This window comes from Lepidothrix coronata, unplaced genomic scaffold, assembly GCF_001604755.1.
Source record: "Lepidothrix coronata isolate B3197 unplaced genomic scaffold, Lepidothrix_coronata-1.0 Scaffold90, whole genome shotgun sequence".
In the NCBI taxonomy this organism is placed as follows: domain Eukaryota; kingdom Metazoa; phylum Chordata; class Aves; order Passeriformes; family Pipridae; genus Lepidothrix; species Lepidothrix coronata.
In genome coordinates, this window is record NW_016690270.1 from 255927 (window position 1) to 283739 (window position 27813).

The following is a 27813-nucleotide window of genomic DNA, read 5'->3' on the forward strand; positions in this document are numbered from 1 at the left end:
CCATGACCTCTGAAAACAGATCCAGCCGTGTCCCAAGGCAGCCAAGCCTGGAGGGGTGTGTGGCCACCCCGGGTCAGGGGGGTCCTGGTCCCTACTCCACACCTGGGGCAGCCCTGACATGACCATGGCAAAACCAGTTTTCCCTGTGCATGCCATGAGCTCAATTCCATCTTGGGATGCAATGGAAAATCAGCCATGGGGCCCAGACATAGAATCCTGGCTGTAAAAACTGCAGGTTTAAGCCATTTTGGGATTGGGGGAGATGTAAAAGGGAACAGCTCAACCAAGGAAACCAAACCCTATTTCTCTGGGAATCAGCAAGACAATAATTTTTTCCCCATTAAAAATTAGGCTTTATTTGGTTGAGGCTTTGCTTGGATGGAAATTTCTAGAGTCTCTACAGGGATTGTCTCCCACTGAGACCATGGAATTCATCACACATCAAACAGGAACTAACAGTTCTGGAGTAAATTTGGGGTGCCACTTGACTGGACTTGCACCCAACACCAACCAAGGAAAGTCTCTGGCATCTCCGAGCTCTTCCCCCCAGTCCTTATCCCCAGGGACTCATTTTCTATGGACTTTTCCATTAGAATTTGGAGGATGGAAGTGCTGTTAGTGCAAGCACTGAGCATTGAGCCAGCAGCAGGACCCACAAGACCAGGGAAGACAACCAAAACCAGACTCTCTGAAAAACACGTTACCCTTCACCACTAAACACAAACCGTACCAAATCCACTTGAACCAGCAGCAGTTTTGACCCAGCATTCCCATTAACCCTCCCCACACTGACCCATCACTGGGTCAGTGGGAATTCCCACGTTCCCTCCCCTAGGATCACCTAAAACAGCCCTTTCATTTCCAAACCAACCTAAAAAGAAACACCCCATGAACCATTATTATTGCAGCCTGAACCTGGTGTCATCACACCTGCATCCCATTCCCTCCCCACTTAATTCATCCCGACAGAACACACACTCCTGCCACTGCTTTGGGCTTTAAGTGACTGCTTGGCACCCTGGATTTCAGCCTGCCAGAAATACTGATGAACTCTTTTCACTCCAGGTCCTTGTGGTTTAATTGGAGCAGGCTGAAGGCAACTAAGATTTTCTGGGAGTGTTTCGAGGTCTTCAACGTTTCTTGCACATGTTGCCATTAAGCAGATTTGCAGCAGCTGAGGATTTTCTGAGGGAAGCCTGGCAAATCATTCAAACACATCAAAAAGATCACAGCTAAAAGTGACCACTTTGTTTAAGCCTTGGAAGAGAAACAGAGGCTGTAAATGCTCAAAGCACAGAGTGTTTCTGAGTAGGTTGAGGCACAAAACCAAGAGCAGCCAAAAATCCTGTATCAGCACAATTTGGTATAAAAACATGAGTCAAACATCATTTTAGCTGGAGATAAAGGGAAACCTTTTCAACCAGGTGATTCTTTCATATCCTAGTGATAACAGAGTAAAATAAGTGGTTTAAAGTAGGTGGGAACTTTCCATGGGTGTTGGGCTATAATGGTTATATTTCCATTATATCATCAATGTCCTACAGGGTTCTATAAGCACAATAAATACAATTAAAACCAGTCACTCACCTACAGTGTTGTTCAACCAGCCCAAATTACAGCCCTTCCCTGAGCAATAGGAGGATCCTGGGTGGTCCTGGACGTGGCGAGTGCCTGCACGTCTCTGACACGCAGGTGAGGATTAGAGTTTGTCTCAGGAAAGACTCAGATTCAGAAATCCTACACCCTCGTGAAACCCTACCTTGCCTTGCTGTCCTTGGCTTTAAAGGAAACTCAGTGCTGCAACCAGGGCTGTGGTGCATCTTCACACACAGGGTAACAACTGACCCAAAAAACCCCAGACTCCTCAGGAACCACCCCCAAGGCAGAGGTTGGACCCCCAAGAGCCCAGGTCCTGAGCTGAATCCTCCCAGGGAGAGTTTTAGTACTTGGGAACAGATTTATCCCCACATGGGGTGAGGGATTCCCTTGACATTCAGACTTTCCCACTGGGCAGCAACACCTGTTTTAAGAAGCAACATTTATATTTTCAGATCTAATGGCACCAAAGAGTCCAGCAGTTCTTGCCTGGCAATATATGGGTCTTGGTCCAGGCTCTTGGTCCCACCAAGGCACGTTCCTGCCTCAACAGGAGCTGCACAACCTTGGGATTGGGTCCTGGTCTCACTCTCTTCCCTCTGCAATGCTTTAGGGAAATGAGTTCAAAACTGCGGGGTCCGGTTGACTTGTGGCCCCTCCATGTCCCAGGGAGGCCCTGGGAGCCTTTCAAGGGATTTTTCAGGAGACACTGAGCATCCCACCCTGTGGAAAACTCCCAAAGGAGCTCTGCATTCAGCTCCAAGCAGCACCAGCGACACTGGGGAAGAGGGAACACGCTCCAAGGTCACAGAGGGGTCTTCCCGATAGCAAAGACCCACCTCATTCCCACCAAGCACCAGCTACAGGAGATTTTGGTTGCTTTGGTGGGTCCGTCCAAGCCTGTGGTATAGTGTCCTGGTCATCTTTATCCCAAGAATCCATGGGATGAGTTAAGCCCATCATCTTCTAGGTGAGGAGGGTGGGAGGAGGGTGCACACTGCAGCTGCAGCGTGGCCATCAGCTTGCTGACCAGCGTGGATGGGTCTTCTCCACCTCTCCTTGCTCTCTGTGAGCTGACTGCATCTTAATATCAGGTATATCATCCAGTCCTGCAGAAATCATGGGCAGCAAGAGGTAGCATGAAAGGTCCATGGCTTGCCCAAATCATCAGCTTGGCCATTTTGCTTTAACCCAACCCAGCAGGAATCCAAAGTCCTCCCTCCTCCTTCAAGCACCACCCAAGGCCATGCCTGCCCAGCCCCCTCAGAGGTGGGACAGCCCAGTGGGGATTTCCAGGGGTTACAGTTACACCACAGCAATGGGGAATCTCATTAATTACTCGTTCAGCTGAATGGTGGTAACGAAGGCACGGGACATATCAAGAATCATGTTTGCATGGCAAGTGGCACAGGAACACCCAGAGAGGGTGATGCTCCACAGAAAGGCCTGAAGTTGTTACAAGGACGTCAGAAGACTTGATACAAAAAGCCGGCTCATTAAAAGCTAATGAGGGAATAAATTATGCACCCACTCGGGTGGATTGTGTTTCTCCCTCCTCATCACCATCTCCATCACCTTCCTGCTCACTGCTTTCTGTCCCACTTGGGATTTTTTTCTGCTTTATTTTCCTACTTTGCAGGACTTATATCTGATCATCACCAAAAGCCTCAAAGCTGAATCCAGCCTCTCCTCAGGTGATGCCCAAATCCATCCAGAGCAACCCAAGGGATCACCTGCCACCCTGAGCCCTCCCTGAGGAGGGTCAGACACTTCCCCCATCACACCGGGGCTGCTCCTGCTCCCAGAGCCCCCTCGATGCCCTGGAAACCTGAAAGAGAAGCTCCAGGCAGCAAAACAAAAGCTTTCCAGCGTGTTTTTCTCCAGGATGTGCCGTGCCCTGCCTGCCATCTGCCCGGCCCAGCGGGAGCAGCCGGTGCTGGGAGCAGCCAAGCGCCAGCAGCTCCACTCCAGCCACGCTCCAGTGGGTCCCTGGCAGGTGGAGAGGGATGGGGAAGGCTGAGAGAGGAGAAAAAGGGAGGGGTTCTGCACTTGGGACTTGGGGTTCCCAACATGCCCAAAAACCAGAGCAGGAGAAGGGAAAGCTGAGACTGACTCAGTAAAAGGAGATTTGGGGGTTTCCCCGTTCCCCGACTGACTCGGCCGCTGCCCCAGTGCTATGGGAGTTCTGGCATCTGCCTTGGCAGAGCATTCCCAGCTGGGATAAGGCAGCAGCTGCCTGGGCTGTGGCAGGCTGGGACTGCCACCCGCTGCTGTTTCAGCTGGGACAGCGATTTTCCCTCTTCCCTTCCCCAGCCACGTTTCCCTCCTGGTTTGTGGGCAGGCTCCGGTGTCTGCCTGACGCTGAGCCGGGTCTGTCCCAACCAGTGCTCCCTCCTGAGCTCTAAATCCCGGTCCTGAGTCCATCTGCAGAGCTGTTAAAGGGAACCAAAGCCTGTGGGAGTGGGTGTTGTTAAATACCTTGGATTCCACCACCCCTGTGCTTTGGGGTTGGCTCCTGCCAGTCAGAGGGAGAATAGGGGATGCTCACACAGGAGAACTCTCCACTGTTACTTTGATTCTGAGGTGTCAGATACCCCAACCACTTCCCCAGTACACAGAGGAGGTGAAGAGCATTTAGGACAGAGCCAGGAGTGACATCCCAGCCTCTGGACCAGCTCTTTAATGGAAGGAGGATGGTCCCTGTGCCCTGAGGCCCCTTTTCCCAGCACTCCACCTTCTCTAACCTTCCATTACCACTTTCTCTGCCCACTCTGATTTCATGGCCTGGGCTATGCAATCCCTCATGCCCACGGTGGGGCAATCTGATCCCCCTCCCCTCGTCAGACTGTCCACAAACACCATCACTGATCAACCCAGACCCTACAGTGACCCCAGTGAAGTTCCTCCCTGCGGGACTTGATGCCCAATTCGATGCTTCCCCAGCTCCTGTTCCGTGTCTGTCCCCTCCCCGATGGGTTTGGATAACCCCAACCCACGTCACAGCAGCTCCTGGTCACCAAAATCAGGCTATTCTGTATCAGTAATAGGAAACTGCCAGCACCTCTGACCAGGGCACATGTCTGCTCCCTGGGGAGAGCGGCATCTCACCCCCCTGTCCATGTAGGATGGCATCAAAGGATCCTTCCCCAGCCTGAATTTAATCCCCACAACAGTCTCCTCCCTGAAGGGTTGTTGCTGCATCATTTTTCTTCAGCCAAAGGATGGTTTGGGTTGGGAGGGACCTCACAGCTCATCTCCTCCTGTGGGCAGGGACACCTTCCACTAGCCCAGGCTGCTCCAAGCAACCTGGCCTTGGACACTTCCAGGAATGAGGCATCCACAGCTTCTCTGGGCTGAAGGAAAGGAGAGGGAGAGGGTTTCTTTTCAGATAATGGGGGAAGCAAAACCACACGGGTGGAAAATAAGAGGCTGAAGCAAGGTCATAATGGAATTCTTCCCCTTTGGAGCCCCTGGAAACCAAGGAAATATGGAGGAGGGGGAGGAAAGGGGGAAATTAGGTCCTTTCTTCTCTCTGCACATGCTGGGGACAGCCAGGAGGAAGGCAAGGGGGTGGCTGTAACCGGGCTCAGGGGAGGGGAAGCTCCTCCTGGGATGTGCAGGAGACAAGGATGAGCCAACATCCATCCCAAGAGGACATTCTTGCTTTATGGAGTCACAAGGCCAAGCACAGCATCACTTCATTGTCTCAGAACCCTTCCCAAAGCGAGATTATAGGTGGGGAAACTGAGGCACGAGAGGGTTGAGCTGCCAAAACATCCCCCACACGGGGTGAGGGAGGTGCAGGTTTGTTCCCTTCACTCCTCTTTCCGTCCACAGCCTGAGGGAGCAGCTCTGCCTGTTCAGGTTCCTTCAGCTGAGCCTCCAAATCACGCTCCTGCAGCAGCTGAAGCCTTGGAACAGCCAAAAGAGCTTGCTGGTGTCTCCAAAGCAGCAGTCTCTGTCTGCTCTTTGGTTACTGGGTCCTGTCGGCCACGGGTGACTCTGAAAAAATGACCAAGAAAATTAAAGTTACTGTCAGTAATCTTAAATTCACCTTGCAGGGAAAGTGTGCCCCTTCTGGAGAAGCTTTAGTGGACAATAAACCACAAAAAAAGATCAAAATAGCTTGTACCAGGCATTAAATCCAACAGTGCCCCTGTCTGGGGGATGGAAATACAGCAGCTTCATCCAGGAGGATTTTTACAGCATGACACATTTATTTAAATCTCACCAGGATTTGGGCCAACCCAGAGTCTCCCGGATCCACTGGCTGCATCCAGCCCCAAATCCAGGACCGTGCTGCTGAGGAATTGGGGTCCCCACATCCCGTTCTCTGCAGGGGGGAGGGAGGGAACATGGCTAATTCATCCCAAAAAAGGGTCCTGCAGGTCTTGGCAAGTGGCTGTGGTGTGACAGCTCCTGCCAGAAGAGGACAGTGGCGCCTGTGTTTTATTTAGGAATGCAGCAAGAGGGATAGAGAGGGCTCGAGTTCCATCTTTGCTCTTAAAAATCACCCATTTCAACACACACAGCAGGATCTGAGGGGGATTGAGGCTCCTCCATCGAGCTGTGGGTGCAGAGATGCTCGAGGAGAACATCAGCTGCAGCAGGGCTGGGCTGCTGGGAGGGAGAGGGGATGAGTTCCAATGAAAATTGAGCCATATTTTCACCTCCAATAAAATAGGATTTACTGGGCCTTGGGAAGGTGAGAAGGGAGCTGCTTCAGTTGGTGCCACCACTCCTAGGAAGGAGATAAAGGGTGTGCATGGACTGAATATTCCTGTTCTTGCACTCAGGTAGAGAAAAAAACAGAATGGAAACACCTACATATCAATATGAATTTAAATATAATATTAATATGCATATAAATATCATATAACTACACAGGAACAAGTATTCAAGCTGTTCCCTGTGTCTTGACATACTTTCCTGACCCCAAACTGAGGTCATCTGACCCCAAACTGAGGTCATCTGACCCCAAACTGAGGTCATCTGACCCCAAAGGTGAGACTTGCCCACAGCAGAGGGGCTGGCACAGGCTGCCAGGAGAATTCCTGGCCTGGAATTACAAAGCTGAGGATTTAAGTGGGAATCTGCCAGGCCCCACTCATGACCCGGGGTCCTGCTGCTGCTCCTTGCTCTGGGGAGGAAGGTGAAGGTGGGAATATTGGGTGGGACCTTCTTGCTACCAAAAATCGCCAAAAAAATCTGGGAGCAAAACACCACATGGATTCGGCACCAGCTCTCAGGTGTTGTAATGAGAGATTGAATTGGAGCTGTTTCATGTGCTGAACCTCCAATCTGTACATCTCCCTCTAAAAAACATCCACCACAGGATGAAGAGCCAGGATTGGCCACAAACAAGTGTTTTCTTGGCCCCACTCCTCTGGGGCAGGGGGAAAAGGGCCTCTTGGGGATGGACACCAATGTTTGGATGCTGCAGGAACTGGGAAGGACCTGTTTCCACTTCAAATTCCTGCAAACCCCTCACTTCCCTGCTGGTTTGGAGCTCAAACAGGCTCAGGAACCTTCACTCCTGTGATGGAGGGAGGACGCAAAGGGCAAAGAGCCCGTCCAGGAAGGGTCTGGGTGGAGATGAGCCTTCCCAGCATTCCCCTCAAATGCTGTTTTCTTTCCCCAAAGCTCAACCCTTGCAATCCAAAACCCAAGAGAACTCTCAGAGCTTGGCAGATCCACGTGATGACCTGTCACATCCCACTTCATCAGCTCCCTCTGCAGCCGTGCTTGACCAAGCAGAAATGATGGGAAAAGACCTGACAGGCAGGAGCCCCTTCTCCTTCCTTTAATTCCTTCAGCCATTCCCTCCCTTTTCCTGATGTTTAAAACCTCCTGTGGCTCCTCAGCTTGTGCAAACCTGCAGTGATGGTCCTGGAATTTAAGGGGGGACAAGAGCCCTCTGGAAAATTTACCCTGTTTGGGATAGAAAAGAGAAAAAACACCCACTCAGCACCGAGCAACTCCCTTGGGCTGGGAGAGATTGCACTTAAACATGGATAGAATCATCAGGAGTTCTTGGACACTGAAATATCTGTCACCCCACAGCTTTCCAGGGGCAAAATATTTAAAACAAATGTTTGAAAAAAGAAAAAAAATCAGCATTTTTTCCTAACTCCAGGTGGCTCCTGGGGAGCCAAAACTTCCCCTCCACCCCCCCATCCATTCTCCTGCTCCTGCCAGCCCAGCAGGAATCACCACCTCCACCCCCCTCCTTCCCACCGCGTGTGCCCGGAAAAGAGTTGGGAAAATTTGCTGCTGTAAAACAAACCAACCCACAGAAACCCACCTCGGCTCATCCCTCCCATTAACAATCTCTCTTCCCCCTCTCGGGATCCCACAGGGGAGGAGGATGAGACAGGAGCTGCCAGAAAACTGTCACAACATCCCCGGCACCGCTGCCTGTGAAATGCAGATCCGCTCCCTCCGACAGCCACATCCTGGCTTTTGTTCCTGTCTAAGGATCTAAACTCAACCCATCCCTCCCTACGCTCTTCGTGGCCCCACTCACCTGCTCAGATTCGAGATCAGTACATACCTGGCTGTCCCAGTAACACCAGCAGACCGGGGATGGTCCTAAACTGGTTTCCCTTTGCCAGACGTCCTTCCCCAACCTCAGGCAGGTGGAGCTGCTCACCAGATTATCATTCCTTAGGTGCCCATAACCCGCAGCCTTGGGAGGCTCCAAATTCTCTGAGAATGCAAATTAGCCAGTTTTCCTGGTGGTTGGGACCAGAAAATCTGGGTGAAAATCTAGGAATGGATAGGGAATAGGAAGGCAAAGGTGATGGTGCTGGGCATCCTGTGTGAGCCCAGATCCAGGGCTGATGGCAGCCTCCTCCCTTCCCATTCCCCACTGTTTCCCTAAGAGGGTGAAAAGCAGTGATGGAGTTGCTGGACCATCCATGAAGATGCAGGATCATCTATGGAGATGCTGGACCATCACTGAGGGTTGGCCCATCCTCTCTGTCCCACAGATCCCAAGCAGAGACAAATTCCTGCAGAATCCAGTAGGGCTCTGCAGCACAGTCCCCAAGGTACACATCCCTGGAGATGTGACATGGGAAAAGTCTGGAGGTATCAGCCCCATCCCTGTCCTTCTCCACGGTCCTTCCTGGAGGAGCCAGGGGTAGACAAACCTCTGTTTGCACCCACAGAACAGCGAGATGTCCTGCACCCCTTGGAGAGCTGAACTGGGGGAGCCTCCACGTGCAATTCCCAAGTGGGAAATAGCTCCCTGGGAAATAATCCTGCCGGGATTAGGGAGAAACACTCCTTTTCATCCTTTCCAACATTAGCTGCCCCTTGGCAGCCCATGTCCTGACTCAGCCCTGCAACTGGCCACCATCCTCCCAACTCCAGGGGGCCTCTTGGAAAAAACTGTTAAGCAAAATATTAGAGTTTTTCCCCCAACTGTGATAAATTCCTGAAATATGGGAAGGCAGAGGTTGGCTTTGGGGGTTCACAGTGGGAGTTCCTCTTGAAATCCCACATCAAACTGGATCTGCCTCTGGTTTGGGCACAGGGACAGAGATAGCTCTTGGCCTGGGCTCCCCCCATCCTCGCTGGAATAAAAGGTCAAAATAAGAACTATATTTCTTGGAGCCAGGAATGACTAATTCTCCTCTGGGAGCAAAGAAATAATTACGGGTCTTTCCCAGGGAAGGGAGAGCCCTTAATTATGAAGCTGAGCAAACCCTCGGTGTAACCTTTGGAATTTCTCTCCTCCTCTGATCAACTCCTGGCACCTGATTCCTCCATTCACTAAATGGGAATGATCCCTCTCTCCCACCTCACTGGCATGACACAGCCCTCACTGGGACACCTCTGTGGGATTAATTCTGCAGAATTGTTCCATTTTTTTTGTTATTATGGTTGAATAAATTCTTAGGGAAGCCCCAGAGGTGGTACTCATGCACAAACAGGGAAATTCAGCTTTTTCCATCTACAGAAATCCAGGGAATCCTCTGTTTGCAGGCTAATGGTGCTCACCTGGCATGGAACTGGTGCTGCTCCATAAGAACCCACAGATTTTGGGATGCAGGCATTCAAATGCTGCCTTTAATTTCCTCGGGGGGGAAGGGGGGGCGGGGGTTCTGCTAGGAACCACTTTCCCAAGAAAAGCTAAAAAATCATCAGTTACAAACCTAATCCCCCAGATCTTTGGCTTGTGGCTGTTTTGGGCATTGGAAAACTGAGACACGGAGGGATTGTTCTCCAAGCGCAGGTGGGAGCTGAGCCCAGGGCCAAAAGGGGGCAAAAACCCAACTGCATCTGTGGAGTCGAGGGACCAAATGCCCGTGGAGACACATGTGGGATACACACATGGGGTGTCCCAGCAAGTCCGGCTGGATCCCACGTTTAGGAAGGGAGTTTTTAGGATGGATAATGGGAAAATGCCTCTTGGAGCTTGGCATGGGAGGAGAGCAGCTGCTGAACCACCCTGGCAGCCCCGTGGGGCTCAATCCTGCTCTGTGCTGCACCATGAGCTGCTTCCTGGCTTCCCACTCCTCCTCGTGCTGCTCCAGGAAGGATTTGCAGCCTCTGCGGGGCTGCGGGAGCTCTGAAACCCCTTTTGAATTGTGCTCTCGCCGGGGATGGAGAAGGAGACAGAGCTGCAAATCCAGCAGTCTCATTCCACGCCTCCCGCCGCCGGCAAGGAACGAGCAACAGCCTGGGAAGCTGGAGGGGAAGGGATCCTCCCGCGGCGGGAACCAGAGGAGCCGCGGGATAGGGATGCGCTGCGGGAATCAGCGCAGCCAAGGGACGGGGATGTTTTGCGCGATCCAAAGCACAGCAGTGACGGCACGGTGAGACGGGCGCTGCCTTCCCTCCCTCTGCCCCGGGAATCTCTGGGATGCGGGGCCAGCAGGAGGCTCCTGGGTTCTTCCCCATGGCCGTACTGGTGAGGCTGCTCCAGCCCCGGGGCTATTTCGATGCAAACAAGATACCGCTATTTTAAGAACGAGCCCTAATCCCGGGGAGAAGAGACACAGAATTGTGGGTTTTCTTTTCAGGCGTGTTTCATCCCCACTCCTCCCCTCCAAAAAAATCTGAATTTTTTGCCACCTGCTCCTCTTTAGATCCAAAATGGTGCCAAATTCCTCTGCAGGCTGGTGGGAGTCAGTCCTGATAGGGAGAAGCTGCCAGGTACAGAAAGGCAAAGAGGATTTTCCAGCCCTATTTTGCAGAAGAGGTTTGAAACACTTATTTCTGCCTCGAGGGTGTGATTGAAGCCCTTGAGTCCCCAGAAAAACTATCTTCAGGGGGTTGTGTTATGCTTTCTGCAAGCATCCCTGAGGAAAACTGCTTGGGAATGAGCAGGAGTATGGAGGGATTTGCAGCACATTCCCAAGGACAGCCTTACCTGTGGGAAATCGGTCCCGTTCAAGTCACACAGGTGTGTTATAAGACCACCTGGTGCCCAAGGTGGGATACAACCCCTTTGACATCCCCTCCTTGCTCAGGGACACTCGGGCTGAGGGCCAAGCCTGGTGCAGGATTTCCATCCATCCTCGGGGGTTCTGACGTGCTCCAGAACGTCAGTGGGGCCCCCGCTGTCCTCCCATGCACCACTCAGACATGGCAGGAGGGAAAAATCCCTCTGCTATCGGTGCCAGGTTCAGCTCCCCGTGCCCAGACTGCGGCCACTGCTTCCCCTGGACAGCCCAAGACTCTCCCTCCCTCCCCACGTTCCAGCCCGTCCCTGTCAGAGGAATCCTCCCCGCTGAACACAACAGCCCCTGCCAAGATAAAAGCGAAGCTGTGAATAATTCATGGCTCAATCTTTTTTACCACCGTCTGCTGTAAATATTTAAATAGCTCCAAGATGTCTGAGCTGAACTTCGGGAGGACGAACCTCCGGCTCAGGAAGCAGCACCACGGAGAGGGGGAGCTGGGAATGCGGCATAGGGAGGGTGGGAGATGCCATGGGGATGGAAGGGAACGTTCCTGTCTGCTCTGGGGCAGGGACGAGGGAACCCCAGGGGAAAAACTGATTTATATCTCCATAAGGAACAAATCTACAAGCCTTTCTCCCCTTCCAAAACCAGGGAAGTTCAGAAAGGGACGCATTCCCACTGCAGGATGCATGAGAACATGGTTCAACTCTCCTCCCCTCTCCTCCACTGCCTCTGCCTGGCGCAAAACCTCGGTGGAATTTCTCTCGAATTTCCGATCGCCAAAAAAACGATCAGCAAATTCCCTTTCCTCTGGTCTGCAGCTCCCTGGGCTCTGATCTCCACCTGGAAAACAGGAAAACAGCATCTGACATTAAACCAGCATGTGACTGTGGGCCATCTCCCAGCTCCTGGTGCAGCATCCAGCCCAGACACGAGGGGGTTATTTACCTAATCCCAGTGCTCTGGAACCATCTGGGAGCTCACTGCAGGAATCAGGAAACCCCTCCAGGGACAAACCCCATCCCAGCAGTGGGCTTGTTTTATTTCTATTTGCGGTGTGTGGGAGAACAGCACGTCCCTGAGAAGCTGCTGAGTGGCCACGTGTCTCCTCCTGCCTCAGCATCACTGCGGTGTTTCCCAACCCTTCCCACCGGGAATGGCTCGGAGCAATTACTGCCACCGTGGCTGCAGAAATGGGGCCTTCTGGATCCTTCCTTGATGTGTCCCATGGCCACCCTGTTCCCCATCTCCATGTCTCCCCAGGGCTCTCTTTCAAGCCCCCTTTGGGAATGTGCTCAGCTTCTGAAAGGAACTCTGGGCATTTTCCTCCTGGAGATTTAAGTGGTTTTCACGAGGACTGGGGGGTTTTCCAAATTTGCAAGAATGGTTTTAAATGCGCCAAGTTCTCTTCACTCTTCCCTTTCTCCCTGACCAGTATATGAAACATTCTCGTGGTCCTCTTGGTCCTCCTCCTGGCAAGACTCTGGTTGCAAATTCCTTCTTCATGCTCCAGTGAAAGAACCAAAGGACACTGGGCCATGAACAGGGAACAAGGAGCACCCAGCACCAGCACTTCCCACTTACACCACCCTTGAGATGTAGAGCTCCATCAACACAGAGGCTTTGGGGCCACCCTTGGATAAAAACCACGTCCAAGGTACCTCCACGGAGCCTGACCCTGTTATCCTTTTTTTAAAGGCAATTTATGGTCTGGAAACAAGGGGGAATGGTTTAGATTGGATATTGGGAAGGAATTGTTCCCTGGGAGGGTGGGGAGGCCCTGGCACAGATTGTCCAGGGAAGCTGTGGCTGCCCCATCCCTGGGAGTCTCCAAGGCCAGGCTGGACGGGGCTTGGAGCAACCTGGGAGAGTGGAAGGTGTCCCTGCCCATGGCAGGGGGTGGAACTGGATGAGCTTTGAGGTTCCTTCCAACCCAAACCAGTCTGGGAATCTATGCAACAGCTTTCCCACCTCTGGAGGCTGTTGGTGACGTTGGTTGGTTGGTTGTTTTCCCTCTCTGGAATTAGAGTAAATGAAGAATTTGGGACACCAAAACAATTTGCAGTTTGAATATTTGAATGAGTGTTGCTCTTCAGCCAAACATTTAACTCAGTTTTAACCTTTTAAAAAGCCTTTTCTCAACCAAATTAACATTTGAAACAGAAGCGATTTTGTTTTCTCGACGGGATGCTTTGATAACTTCAAATCTTTTTTTCCTCATCTCCATTCCCAAGCCAAGATATTAATCAAAACAATATGTTTCCCACAACTGCAACAACAACAAAAGGCTTTGAGTCAATGAGTCATCATTTTTATGTGAAAAAAAAAAAAAGGAACATTTCCCCACTGCTCAGGAATGGCACAAATCTCCACATCAACCCCTGCAGCTGGGGGGGGTCCTGGCCAGATGTGGAGGAGTCCTGAGTGGAGGTGCAGGTTCAGGTAGTCTGGGCAGTGTTTCCTCCTTCCTCTGAGGTTGATGGCAAGATCTACAACCTTTGGGACATGGTGGGCTTTGCCAGGTTGACTTATCTCACCCATCCCCAGAGATTTTGGAGCCTCCAAAGGGGAAGGAGGGTGCATGGATGAACTAAGCACAAAAGTGTTGATCAGCTGGGGATGTTTTCCCAGCTCTTGGTTGTTCTTCCTGCCTCAGGGAGTGAAAGTAGAGGGAAATGTCCATGTACAGGAGAGATTTTACCAGTTTGTGTGGATTGAAACACCCCAAAAAAGGATCTCATCCACTTTCAGCCCAGGGATTGCACTGAGCGTGGTGAAGCCCATGTGCAACTCAGATCCCACTCCACGGGACCCTGGCCTCTGAGTGGGCTCAAAATGTCCCCAAAACACAAAAAAGGGGTTCAAAAAACACTTGGCAGAGGGACATCAGTTGTGGGTCTTTATACCACCTCACAAGAGGTGGGACAGGATGGAGCCCATGAGGTGCTGCTGCCGAGGGGCCCCAGGTGCCTTCAGAAAAACAGAGAAAAAGAAAGGAAAGGGGAAAAAAAAATTAAAAAAAATCACAGAGCTGAAAGCCCTGGCTGATCAATTTTCCACAGAAGGCTGTTGGAAGGCTGGAGGGTTCACTCTGTACTAAGTGGTTTATAGATTTCCTCTAAATAGGAAGATGCAGCTGCCGGTGAACCACGTCACGTGGGTACCAGTCTGGCACAGGGGGGCAGGGGACAGAGTTTGGGATTGCTAGACTGGCCCCTTTCTCCTTTATTCCTCAGAAAGCACATTTAGCAGGGATTAATGGGGGGAGAGACCCTGGGAAATGCTCCTTCCCCCTCGCTGCAGGGGGATTGGGTTTTAAAGCCCCACAGGACACCAAGCCCCTCTTTTTTTTTCAAGGATTTGTGCTAAAGGAACTTGCCCGAGGCCTTCTGGGGGGGAGAAAAGGGGTGGAACATCCTTTCCTGTGGGGAACAGGGCCAGGATGAATTTTGGGCATGATCCTGCCTAAATGTACTACCTATTTTGCCCCAGTGGTGATCCCAGAGTGGGCACATCCATCCCACCAACACCTCCTCATCAGCCCACTCCAGGGGTCTGAAGAGAGATCCCACAGGTAAATGGATGAGCAAGGATAAAACCAGCCCTACTCCTAAGCCAAGCTGAGATCAAAGGTGAAGCAGAGATGCTTAAACATCATCTCAATTACACTCTGGTACCAGAGTGGAGAAGTTTCCATTTAAGCCAAAAAATGGTCGAGGATGAGAAGCCTGGAGGGCAGGGAAGGGACTGATCAATCCACTCATCATTTATTTACGAAAACAGCAGATGGGAGTGGGAGCTACAGACCTTGCAGGAGGATTTGCAAGGAAAAATGGACAATCAAGGCAATAACTTTGGGATGGACAGTCTTATCTGGAGGGTCGGATCAATAGGGAGAAGAACCACATGACACTTCTTGTCTCTGCCAAAGGCCACTGGAAATCTGCCCATCCTTCCCAATGCTTTTAAGAACTAAGAAAGTCACCAAAAAAAGGTGTAGCTTTGCTCCATGGTAGGAACATTACCAGGACAAGCTGAGAAGGACATTCCTCACTCTGGAGAGACCCAGATTCAGCCTGATCTCCCTGCAGATGCCTTACCAGGTCCCTTGCAATGTCTTGTCCTCCTCCTTTGGATGTGGAAATCCTCTTGTAGACAGATCTGGTAGAGGGGACTCATCAACTTGGCCTGGGAATGTGTAGCCATGAGGCAGACCCCATGGGCAGAGCCTTCAGCCAAATATTAAGAGAGCAAGGAATAGGATGCTCTGACAAAAAAATATCTGATGGCTCCTACTCAGGAGTCAGCAAGGATGCACATCCAAAATATTCACCTCCAGGCAGAGTCTGAGCTCTCCCATGGGACCCTAAGGGTTGAGCCTCCCCATTGCCATGGGATTTGGGCACCTACACCCTCACCTTCCCTTCCCTGCAGCAAAACTTCACCCTCAATGAAGCCAGGGAGGCAGGACCAGGATCTCCAGGCATTTTAAGGTCCATTAACTGGCAGGGTAAGGCCTGAGCCTCATCAGGCATAAAATTGGAGTAAATCCAGGGACATGTGCAGGGTCAGGGCAACAGAGCAGTGGCAGAGGGTGCTGGGGCTCTGGCAGCTCTGGGAACCAAAGGCAGCCTGAGCTGTGCAGCTGGGGATGAACCAGTTCAGCCATCCAGAAAATCCAGCACTGAGCCCTGTGGACACTTTCATTGCCATGGGTGGGACCTTGGAGCTCCTCTGGGTTACTCGTCAGCATCAGCCACCACTGCTGTGAGCAGGGATGACTCAAGGGTACGAGAAGTTGACTTGTATTTGATGTGGTGAAAGATGTCACCTTTGGGAACACAGAGCCCCTTGACTCATCTCCTCATCTCTCACATGCATGGGGACATTCCCAGGAGAACTTCATGGGGTCTGGTTGCCAAAACCACCATCACGGTCAGCAGAGAGAGATTCTCCACATCAACAACCGAGCCCCATTCAGGTATCTGCCTGAAGGCAGAGCAATAATGCCTTAAAATTGTCATTTCTCTGCATTCCCAGTGAAAGGATTCAGGGAAACAAGCTCAACTGGACCACAGATTTTGGTGCAAGAGATGCCACCCAGCAGAGCCACCCTGCTGTCCCCAAACTCCCTCTCCTGTGCCATCACTAAGGGTTGTGGCTGTTATGACTCACCCCAGAAAAGGGGGGGGGGTAAGTCAGGTTCTTATTAATAAATCCCTTGGATTGCATTAGAGTGAAACGACACTGAATAACCAGTGTTTGAAAACATATATATGTAGGGTTTATTTTAGAACAATTTTGTTTCAAAGGTAAAAAGGTATGTTAGCATTCTGGGTGTTATCTCTATCTCTCATCTGTAGCAACATGGCATAAAGATAACCTTTAGGGAAAAGGCAGAAAGCAGAAAAAGAAAAGATAGGATGAGGGTAAGGGAGAGTAAGGGAAAGAAAAGCTGAAAGTGGAAAGATGTCTGTAGTCACCATCCACGGGGTCCAGAGATGGAACCTGGGAGTTGCAGCTCCAATGTCTGTCAGTTGAAGTTGTGGCCTTGATCTGTTGGGGGTGGGGGAGGGAAGCCCCCACACTCAAAGGAGTTGTGAGTTATTATATCCATGGATGGTGTCCCGGGACGTGCCTGGAGCCTCCAAGGTCTGCTGGGCCTGCGCAGAGTTCCCGTGAGGGGCCTGGGAAAAGGGGTTTTCCCACTTTTCATGGGCTTTGATGGGCCATGCCATGAACCTCTGACATCTCAGACAGCCCAGAGCAGAGTTCATGTGGTGGGCATGGCAAACATGGCTCTTCTCACCCTTTCAGGGCTTGACACCTTCAGCAGCACTGGAGGGGGAGATGGGCCCAGCTGCCCATCAGAGGGATAATGCAACAGTCTTGAATGCCTAAATCATTAACTGTTTCAGTCTCTGACAGTGGCACCCACAGCACTGTGTTGGTTGGACACTCAACCCATCTTTGCTTGGCAAGGGCTTTCCTTGGAAAACCAAGAGCAGGCACTGTTCCACCACAGCAGATGGTGGGAGCACAGGCAGCCGGGAAAGCAGATCCCAGCACACCAAAGGCACGAAAAGAGCATCCAGAGGGGTCTTCTCTCTTCTCTCTAGGCATGAAAGGCACCAGCTGAGAGAGCAGAGGGAAACGTTCTTATGACTCTGCTGTGGAAATACAGATCTGGGCCTGGAGCTGGTGGTGGGAAGTGGTTACAGTCATGGGAACCCCACATGGCAGCACTGCTCTGCTGGGCACATATCAAAGCCATCCCATCCCACACAGCCTTTAACAGGCCTTCAGAAGGGTCTTCCAGGTGTCCTGGGAATCCAAGTGGCACCTGAAAGTGGAGCCTCTATGGTCCATCTGAGCTTGTTTCCCTGACTCTTTCCACCATAAATGCAGAAAGCCAGGTTCTTTTCAGGCTTCCCTCTTCTTGTCCCCAGGCAAAGGGTTAAATTAAGCCAGATGAATCACGTGGAGGAGTTTCTCTGCTGAGAGAAACACTGAGGCCAAGTGGAGAGTCCTCCTGGGAACCTCTCCATGAGATATCCCCCCAGGGGACCAGCCCAGTGAGGGGCCCGGCTCCAGAGCTCTTCATTCCCAAAGAGAACCACCACAGTGAAAAATCCTCTGTTCCTGGCCACAGGGTCAGTCCCTGGGTCAGCACAGGGCGGGAGGGTCACCTCTGCTGGGAGGAGGGTGGGGAGCGGGACAAGGACAGGGATCAATAGGACAGTCACCTCCCTGCATGCCAGCAGCCTCTCAGAGGGCATTTAATCCACTGAAACACCTTCCCCCCATTTGCTATTTATGGCAAAGAAATGACTAAACCTTGAGCTTTGTGCTGAGCTGGCGGGTCTGCAGGTGCTGCTCGTGCTCCAGGAGGGAGAGGACAAACTCCTGGAAGCCACATGTCACAGCAGAGCCCAGTGGAGACACCCACAAGTCCCTGCCAGGGAGAAGCTGCCTGAGCAAACTCTCTCCCTGCCATCCCACTTACCCTGCAAGGCACCAAAGCAATGCCTTGTCATGGCTAAAGGTGTCTTGGCTTCTTTTTTTGTAGAGGGGGGTTGTTTCCTCCCCATGACAACTCCCACCACGGCCACCGTGCCCCCATCCCACCTGGAAACCACTTGAACTAAACTCATGAGTCATATTCCCCTACAGCACCGTCCCTAAGGCTGAACTGGGGCATGGAAGGACCTCAAACCAGTGCTTACTGGGATTTAATGGGTGTGTTTGTGTGTCCATGTGTAAAGGAGTGTGTCCATGAACACGTCCCATGGATGTGGACCAGTTTGGGGTACCCACCTGTCAACCAATGCAATTTTCCAATGCTAAAGGAGCCAAATGGCAAAGGCAGCCAAAAACCTGAGTCCCCAGAGGCAGTGGAGGGGTCTAGGCCAAGGCTGAGCTCACTGCAAATGCCCTCAGGGAATCAGCAGCTCCTGTGCTGCCCCACTCAAACTCAGGCTCCTTCCAGTGCAGGATGAACAAGAGCAGCACCCAGGAACATCAGTGTGGGTCTGGAGTGCACCCTGGGGCCCCAAAGCTGAGGAACAAACTTGAGCCCATCTGCCCTTGGGCTGGGTTTCTGTTTTCCAAGCAGTATTTCCACCCAGACAGTCCCTCAGTCCAGCCCCCCTCGAGCCCAGGGATGCTGCAGGCAGCAGGAATGCAAGGAGGGACTTTCCCCGAGGAGGCTGCAAGGATGAAGCTGCTGCTTCTGCTCCAGGGACAGTCACACGTGTCTGGAGCCTGAGCATCCTCCAAGTGATGGTGGAGGGCAGTTGATGTTACCTGCTGGCACCCAGCCAAGGCGGGGAGGGAAAGCAGAGGAGGATTTGTGCTGCAGAGCTTTGCCAGGGAGCTCTTCAGTGCCCTTTCTCTCTGTCCTTGCACCTCCTGTGTGGTGCAAACCCCTCCAGGGTGGCACAGCAAGTGTCCTCCCTCAGAGACCTCACATCTCTTCCTGCCCTGGGAAGGCTCCTGCTCCCGTGAATGTCCAAATGATCCAAAGATGGGATTTTAGCATGTCTGCTGCATTGGAGGTGGAATGGGAATGTTGGAGGGGGATGGAAGGGAGGGGCATACTCATGGAAAGGGGTTTTTCAGGACCACAGCCCTCTGTGCAGCACAGGGAGACTTCTGGAAGCTGAAGAGTAACTAAAATGCCATTGGGAGCTGAGCAGAGGACACCCTTGCCCTGCCACCAGTCAAACTGCAGGAAGAGCTTCTGCATAGACCATTGCCTGTTCTCCTCTGCTGGAATCACTGCAGACAGACCAGACATCTGAATCTTCTCTTTCCTAAAGCACTTTAGAGCTCCTAATGAAAAGCTCTGTGTGAGAGCCACGAAATGGCAGCAACAGAATAATAATAGTTACTCTCTGTGCCTGCTTCTTGCCAGCCTTACTGGATGCCACAACCTTTTTTTTCTGTGTCTGTCTTCATGAAATTATGCCCTGTTATACCAAATGCTCTGTTGTTGTGGGTTTTTTTCATCTTTAAGGGTTTCAGGGCATTACTGTAACTCAAACCCCTTAAAAACATTTGTGAGTGAAGTGCTTTGGGCTGCCTGGCTGGGAGATGTTACACCAGTGCAGAGCATCCTTCTTTCTGATTTGATGGAGATCCTTCAGGGTTAAATCCTCTTTCTGCCTTTTAAAGAGTGGAAATAACCAGCATGTGAGTGTCCAAGAGCATGGATCAGACTAGTCTGGAAGTGGAAGAAGTTGCAGCCATCTGTGCTGTTGCTGGAGGGAGGCCAACAGCCAAGGGGGACCTCATCCCCCTCCATCCCTGGGAGGTGCCAGTCTCTCTGCAGAGCACATTGAGGCCCAGGTGACCCCAGCAGACCAAACTGCTTGGTTTCAGACATCTGAAGCTGTAAAACCAACTTCCACCCCTGTTCTTTTCCCCTGGGCCTGCCCAGCCCTCCCAGAGGGATAAAATACGAGATGTGGAGCAAAGCAGGGCTTGCAGTGGGCAGAGAGAGGCTGCAGCAAAATGGGAGCCATCACCCATCTTCCCTCCACCCTTTCCACCTTCCCAGCCTGATTTTGGGCTTTCTGGGACCCAACATCAGGGACCTGGGACCAGCCTCCCTCACCCTTCTCTACAGCAACTGGAGCGGGGTGAGGCCCCTTCCAGATGGGATCCAGCTGCCTGCAAACATTTCCTTGGGGATGAGAGGACTTGGATCTAGAACAGCTGCCCAGATACAAACCTCTGATTGCTGGGACGTGGTTCACTCCAGCTCTTCCCTGCATCATGCCAGGGATTGGTGGGACCTTGCCATGGCCATGTAATCTCATGGGATCACAGAATGGTTTGGGTTGGAAGGAACTTTAAATATCCTCTTGTTCCAACAACCCCTCCTGCCATGGGATCTCTGGTGTCCTGCTCAGGGAGGACTTGGGAATTTAGCTGATCCATCCAACTGATTCCTTTGTAAACTCGGACAGAATGGGGCTGTATCTGCTGTTACCTCCTTCTACAACTCAGAAATTTTATTATCCCCAGAGCCAAAGCTGGTAAAGCTGTGAGATAAAAATGCTATTTCTGCCCAGGATTTCTGCAGCTGCCTCCAAGCATTTGCAGCCACTTTCTAGTTATTAGAGCTCAGCTATGAAGAGCTGTGCTCCTTCAGCAGAGATTTGCCTTTAATTAGCCAAGGATAAAAGGACAGTGGAAGACAACCCCTCTCCTAAGCGGAAAAGGCTCCGCTCTCAAACGCTGCGCCGTCGGCGTTTCTGCGGAGGCAGGGAGCAGGTGCCTGGCAGAAGGGATTTGTTCTGCTTCCCTTCCCCTCCCCAAACCTTAACCTCTCCCTGGGTACAAAAACGCACCCCTGGGGCCTGATCCTGCCCGGTGCCTGCGGATCTGGGAGGAGGGACGTGCAGGAGGGGGGTCACGGCAGACGCGGGGGCAGCTGGTGGACTGTGCCGAGCTGATCTCCGTGTGGATGTGAGGAGCAGGATGACCTTGGCATCTCCAGCTCCCCAGACCCCGGTGCTGCTCTTGCCAGGAGCTGGTTTGGGCGGCATTAAAGAAGCAGCAAAACAAACTCAAGAGTTGTCGGCGGCCCTGGGGTTTCTCTGCCAACACGGGGGCTGCAGTTTCTGCCCTTGGGTGCCTGTGAACTCCTCTAAACCAACATCCTCCCAATGACTCCTCTGAGGAGCATCATGGAATTCTGGTGGATCAACACCCTCAGCTCCTGTGCCCACCCAGGGTGGTGAGAGAGCTTTGCCCCAACAAAAGCAAGCCACAGAGAGCAGGAGGGGGGCACACCTTCTGCTGAGCCCTCAGGAAACTTCCCAGATTCCCCAGACCCAGATTTTCTCACTGTTTTTTTAGGATGAAAAGATAAAAAACTGAGGCAGTCTCACTGTGGCTCTTCCCTGGCACAGAGAGGCACAAGGCACTGAGATGTCCAAGCAGGACCTCAGCACTCCAGGATGAGAAAGGTGCCTCCCCTGGGAAACCAGGGTGACATTGGAACAGGGTGACAGGGGCCCAAACATTGGGGTATATCTAAATATTTGGGTAGAGCTGGCTTTAGTCCTTGGATCTTATTTGTCTGCCCTAATGCTCTGTAGACGTGAGGCCTCAGCAGGCTCAGTTCTGACTCTGTAAAATTCAGATTCATGTTTAATACACCCAAATATTACTTCATTTGCCTAACCCCCCCTTCCCCCACCCTGGACACCATTCCAGGGTGCAGAGGAGAGCTCGGCTCCCAGAAATAGGTTTTTCAACAGCCGGCACAAATGCAAAGGAGGGAGAAGAAGGAGCAAGGAGGAAGTGGAAAGGAGAAAGAGAGACTGGCCTGATTTCCAGAGTTGCAGGATAAATGTGCCTCTCGGAGCTGTGTACGCTCCAAAACTTTGCCTAGAGGTTACCTAAAGATAGACTGTGGGGGCCCCGCTTCACACGCCCACCCTTGCAAATTTTGTGTTCCCAGCTGCCCAGTTAAGGCTCTGTGGAATCACCAGCATTGCAGCAGCAATGGTTCAAATCAGCACCAGCTCCCACCCGAGTCCCACCATCCCAGGCACCTACAGAGCATCACCAGCAGACCAGCAGCATCCTGAGCAGGGGATCATTTTCCCTCTCCTTCTCTCAACAACCCTCACAGCTCCAGCCCAGGAGGTGCTTTCAGGGTTCGAGTGCCCACTTTGCCAAATGGAAGTGGACTCGCTCACAGCTAAAAATTCCTGCTGGTCTCAGGGAAACGAGCCCTGGGGTTTGAGCACCCCAAGCTTTCAAGAAGTAGCACAGGTAATGCTTTCTTGGCACTTGAATCCTTGCCTTTCTCAATGGAAATGAGCAGGATTTGGAGGGATCCAGCCCCTCAGCAGGGAGAGGAGCTTCTGCAAAGGTGTGTGGTGTGGTCTTCCCACGACCGGGAGCATCACTGTGCCACCTTGGAGGTCTCTGACTTATGAGCTCCAGAGCAGATCCATGAGGAATTTCATGGGGTTTTGGTTGGCACAGGCGACACTCAGCAAAGAAAGTGGCAGAAAGTAGGTCAGTCAGCACGGGCAAAACCAGCCAGGCTGCGCTGAGTGGGACCAGCCGCTCCCTGCAGCCGGGAGGGCAGGCTGGGAGCCTCCAGTCTGGGGAGGAAAGAGCTGCCCAGGCATGGGGAGGTCTTCCGTTGGATGGGGTGATTCTTCCATCCTCTCCTTATCTCCTTGAAGGGTGTGAAAGCACAAGCAGGTCGGCTGGAGGAGGCGGCAACACCCCGATGACATCTCCCACATCCTCGGAGCGTGGCCAGGATGGTGCCACACGCTGGCATTCCCACAATTTAAAATAATTACCGAGTCTCCCTCACAGCATCCTCCTGCCACAGCTCTGGAGAGCCTGTGCAGAGCAGATGGTTCTGCAAACTACTTGTTCCACTTGGTGTTCAGGTATTTATGGGCCCACAACCAACAGGACACTGAGAAGGGAAGGGTTTGGCATCTGCCAACCCGGCTGGAGCATCTTCTGGGCTTGGAAATGGGGCTGAGAAGCACAAACTGGTCCAGTTTGGGGGCTGCTTCCACTCAGCATTATGGCAAACACGGACATTTTGTTCAGGGTGCATTGCCCATAAATGCTTCTGTTAATTTTTTTGCACTTTGATGGTTTTCTGTACTTATATGTTTGTAATTGGTTGCTCTTAAACACTTTCTCTCCCCCCAGCAACATCCATCCATGGGTTCAGCCACCCCTTTATGCATTTTCATTGTCCTAATATTAAGATTTGTGATTTGCTGGGTCCTTGGAGGCAGCTTAGGAAGCTGTTAAGGACGGGGGAACTGAGCCTGGAATGGGTCCCATGACATCCCTGGGTCACACAGTGGCCACGCTGGCACAAGTGACACTTGAACCCAAGACTCTGAGCCCCATACCAGGGGCTTCTCCATGACCAGTGTGAGGGGATTTGGGGTGGGTTGAGATGGAGGTTGAGCACTAACCCTTGGTTTACCACCTCCCAGAGCCGGGCAGGACCAACCCATCCATGAGAGATGGAGATCTCTTTGGTCTCTTGTGTTTCATCTCCATCCCATGAACACAGGTAGGGGGGTTACCTCGGCTCTACCCTGTAAGAAAGGAAACCCAGAGCAGCCATGCTGCCTGTGAAAGCCACCAAGCAAATGGATAAACCCCCAAACACGAGCACCAAGGGCCCCCAAAGCCTCCCCTGCCCTTTGCTGCCCCAAGACACTCATAGGAGAAGAGAAAACAGCAGGAGAAAATATTGTTACAGCTGTTCCCTGGGGATGGACAAACAAACCATTCCTCTGCAAGATTCCACTCCCCTCTAGGAGACATCTCCAAGGATACAAGGCCTGTAACCCTGCAGAGGATATGCTACCAGCACCATCCCTGCCCATTTGCTTCTCCCTCTTCCAAGAGGAATCATCAGGTTAAAAAACACCCTTTGGGTGCCCACAAAGCTTCCAAGAGCAGTTTTATCCCCCAGCAGCAGCCATTCTCCATTACCTTCATGGACATGGCTGATATCCAAGTTGGAGGAGTGGAGAACGATGAAGAATGCGAGTTTGATCCTGCTTCCAGCCCCTTCCCCTGGAGCTGGAATCTTTTTTTGAGCAAATCCCGTGGGAATGCCGTACACACCATACAGCGTGTCTGTAACCCTGGATTCTATCACCAGGACCCATCAGCTCTTCCCTGAGCATCTCCCCCTCCACCAGCCCCTGCAAACTGGCTGATGTTGGAGCACAAACTGATTTTTCCATGGCTCAGACTGATTATTTCTCTTCTCACAGAAGGTTTCAGTTGTAGATAAAAACACATCAAAAATACAACCACTCGTCTTTTCCTCTCCCACCCTCCACAGAGCCGATATCAAACTCCTCAATAATATACATATTTATTTTCTCTTAATTAGTGCCAATATTTACAAAAATCGTGATACTTTGTGAAGAATAAATTATATACACTCATGATAAACCAGACAGCAAATGCTCATTTGGGATATGTATGTACACAGATCTATATACCTATATACAATGGGCAGCCTTATTGACTCGGGGGCCCCTCACCCCTTTCCACCCGACCCCCCAGACACCCCCCACAGTCAATAAGAGCAGGAACGTCTATAAACACTGTGCAATTCAGGTACAGCTGGTGTCTAAATTTTTTGTCTAGCAAACGCATGGTTAAATGACTTGAAATTCCTACCAGTTTATAGGCCTCTCTCCATTCCTGGTCCCATTTCTCCCGTAACCATGGAAACAAAAGGTTCAGCTCCAGCATCCTTAGGATGAGTCCTTCTTGGATTTCCTCTTCCTATTGATTCGCTCAAATTAGGCACCACATGCAGGGTTGATCCAATACCCATTTTTTCCCCTTGCTGTTTGGGGATGACCTTGGAGGACAAGAGCGTGGTCTCAAGCAATGAGGGAGCGAGAGCAAACCAATAATTACAGTCTTATAGGCAGCAGAAGATATTAAAAAATAATAATAATAATCAAAAAACCCCCAAGCCCCAAAAGACCAAACCCAAGCTCAGGCCAGCCAGGCAGGGCTGGGGAGGGGACATAGTACCTCGTGTGTGGACCGTGTGTGGTTACACAATGTCCAGCAGCTCCCACAAGCCAAACCTTCCCCTCTCCGGAGGAAAAACACGGACACGGAATTTCTCTCTCATCACGCACAACTGGGCTGGGGGATCTTGTCCCTGGGTATAAATCAGTGCTGTGCTCCCAGGGAGGATTCACATCACTGGAGGCTGGTCCCTCTTCCCCCAAATGGGATGCGGCAGGATCGGAGAGCTCCGCTCTGAGCAGGGGGATGGAATTCGGGCAGTAACGTCACAGGGACACTGAGGCCATGGGCTGGGGAAGGGCAGGGCTCTGGCCAGAGGCTGGACCCTGGGGGAGACCCTTGTCCCCCTTTGGGCCTCCTGGCATTGGCAGCAGCTGGTGCCCAACAGGAGTAACCAAGGGATGTGATAGATGTGGCCAGGGGTGCAAAGAGAGAGCCATAGCCTTATTTTAGGTGCACAACAAAATGGTTTGGGGCTGACTCCTTTTTTCTCAGCCCTTTTTACCCTGGGAGCACACTGACCAGCTCCCATGGATGACTACCATGGAAAACTACCATGGACAACCACCATGGATAACTATCATAGATAAAACTACACCCATGGGTGTAGACCTTGAGAGAAGGTTTCAAGGCCAGGTTGGACGGGGCTTGGAGCAACCTGGTCTAGTAGGAGGTGTCCCTGCCCATGGCAGGGAGTGGGCTTTAAGGTCCCTTCTAACCAAACCCTTCCATAATTCCATGATAAACTTACCCTGGCTCAAAATAGGAGCTACCACACTGGGACCAAAAGTTGCCATAGTTCAAGGGACTTAAATCCACCCATTAAAAAAAATAACCTCAAAACCCCACCTGGTGCAGCACAGCACTTGCATCACCACCAAATACCTTCAACTTCTCCTTGGCTTTCCCTGCACAGTTACAGAAATGGTCATGATGGGCCCAAGATGGGGATTCAGGATCAGGACCAGAGACTGCTGGTTTGCAGAGGGTTGCAAGGAGATGAATGTCCCCAACCCCTTGGGAAACTCCTGCTTCCAAAGCCAAATCCAGCTCTCCTTCACTTGGACCCATCCCCAAGTGTTTTGCAAGCTCTGGGAAAGCTACAAGATTTTGGCAGAGATTTCAAGGGCTGACCCAGGAATTATCTGATAACAAAGCAAGGCCCTTCCTGAAATATCTCCTCCTCCTCTGTCGTTTTCTCTCCTTCTGTGTATTTATGCACAAATATGCCCATATTTATACACCCACGTGCCACACTCTCATCACGCCAATCTAGAGATCCTCTTCTTCTTATAGCTCACCATTCAAATCTGGAGGACTTGGACACAAAATTTCTCTGCAGGGATTAATTTTTCCAATAAAACACAGTGCCCCGCGCAGATCATTTTTTCCTAATCACATGGTGGCATCCAGCTGGTATTTGAGCCTCACCCATTGCTCTTAGCAGAGATTTTGGAAGATATTAAAGGGTTGATGGGTTGCTGGAAGGCTTGGGCATGAGGCTGGGTGTAGAAGACAACCCACACTGTAATCCCAGTTTTCCATCTCTCCAAAACTGTGGCACAAAGGATAATCTAAGAGAGACATGCTCCCTCCTCCAGGAGCACCTCCACAGACCAGAGAGCTCCAGTCCTCCATCCCAGCCCTGCAGAGAGGCAAATTTCTCCTCAGGAGGAGGAAAAGAACCAGACCACCTCCATTAAGTGGCCTCATGCAATCAAACATGGATGGTGGGACACCCCCCCTTTCCCGGTCCCTAATTTAGCATCCTCAGTCTGAGCCATTTTGCAGCTCATTTCTGCACCCTTTCAGAGTCAAGAGGAGGTTGGGATGCTCAGCATCTCCACAGAAACAGGCCCAGAGCCTCTGAAACCAAATTCCTTGAGAAAAAAAAATAGGAAAAGGAAAAAATATCACATTCTCCTCCTGAAAAACTGGTTCAAGATCACATCAGTGAGTCAGAAGCAAAGCTAGAAATAGCACTAGAGCTCCGACCTGCAGGCACAAATCCCATTAAAAGCTATAGGAGAACCATTTCTGTGTGCAAGGGAGAAATCTGGACCCCTCTGCTTCGTGCAGACGGACAGATCCCTTCCAGCCACGGCCTCCCCCGACCTTTCCCACCCTGAACAAACATCTGAGCTCTGATCTGGTTGTTTGCCCTGTTTCCCAAACAAGTGCAGAACAGAGCCAATCCCCCACCAGGGCTTGTTTTCCCCAGGAACCTCTGCTGGGGTCAGTGCAAGAGGTGCAGGATCTGTCCTAAGGAAGAACTGGCTGTGCCAGCCCTGCCGTGGGGACAGATGTCAGCACACATTGGTGACAACAGGAGAGTGGCCTCTTGCTCCTCGGCTCCATTTTTCACTGGAATGCACCTCTGGGGCTTCCAAAGGCAGCTGGGCCCCCCAGTTTGGTGAGAAGGTTTGGATATGACTGATCCTGCTGACGGATCCGCTCTCCCCTCCCGCCCCGCCTTGGAAAGCCCACGAGAACAATATTCCCAAAACACCACCTACCCAAAGGAAAACACAACCTTCTTCCTCACCAAACCACAACGGCAGTCGTGCTCCCAACGCGCACCCAAGGCTTTGGTCAACCATCCCAAACCATCCCAAGCTCACAACCAGGCACTTTGCCAAGTCTCACCAACTGACAGGATCCCAAAAAACGTGCAGCAAGACCAGGAATGGGATCACCAGGTGTGGAGGGACCCAGAGGTGGGTGA

The 27813-nt window shown here is 51.7% G+C and overlaps 1 long non-coding RNA gene across 1 annotated transcript; it reads right to left on the minus strand.

Annotated features, from left to right (window-relative positions):
* Nucleotides 1–5420: 5420 nt before the first annotated feature.
* Nucleotides 5421–8220, minus strand: LOC108500416. Its single transcript, XR_001875846.1, has 3 exons — nucleotides 8150–8220; nucleotides 7472–7527; nucleotides 5421–5598 (listed from the first exon to the last, which is right to left on the minus strand). It is a non-coding gene; the product is annotated as an uncharacterized LOC108500416 (long non-coding RNA).
* Nucleotides 8221–27813: the final 19593 nt, after the last annotated feature.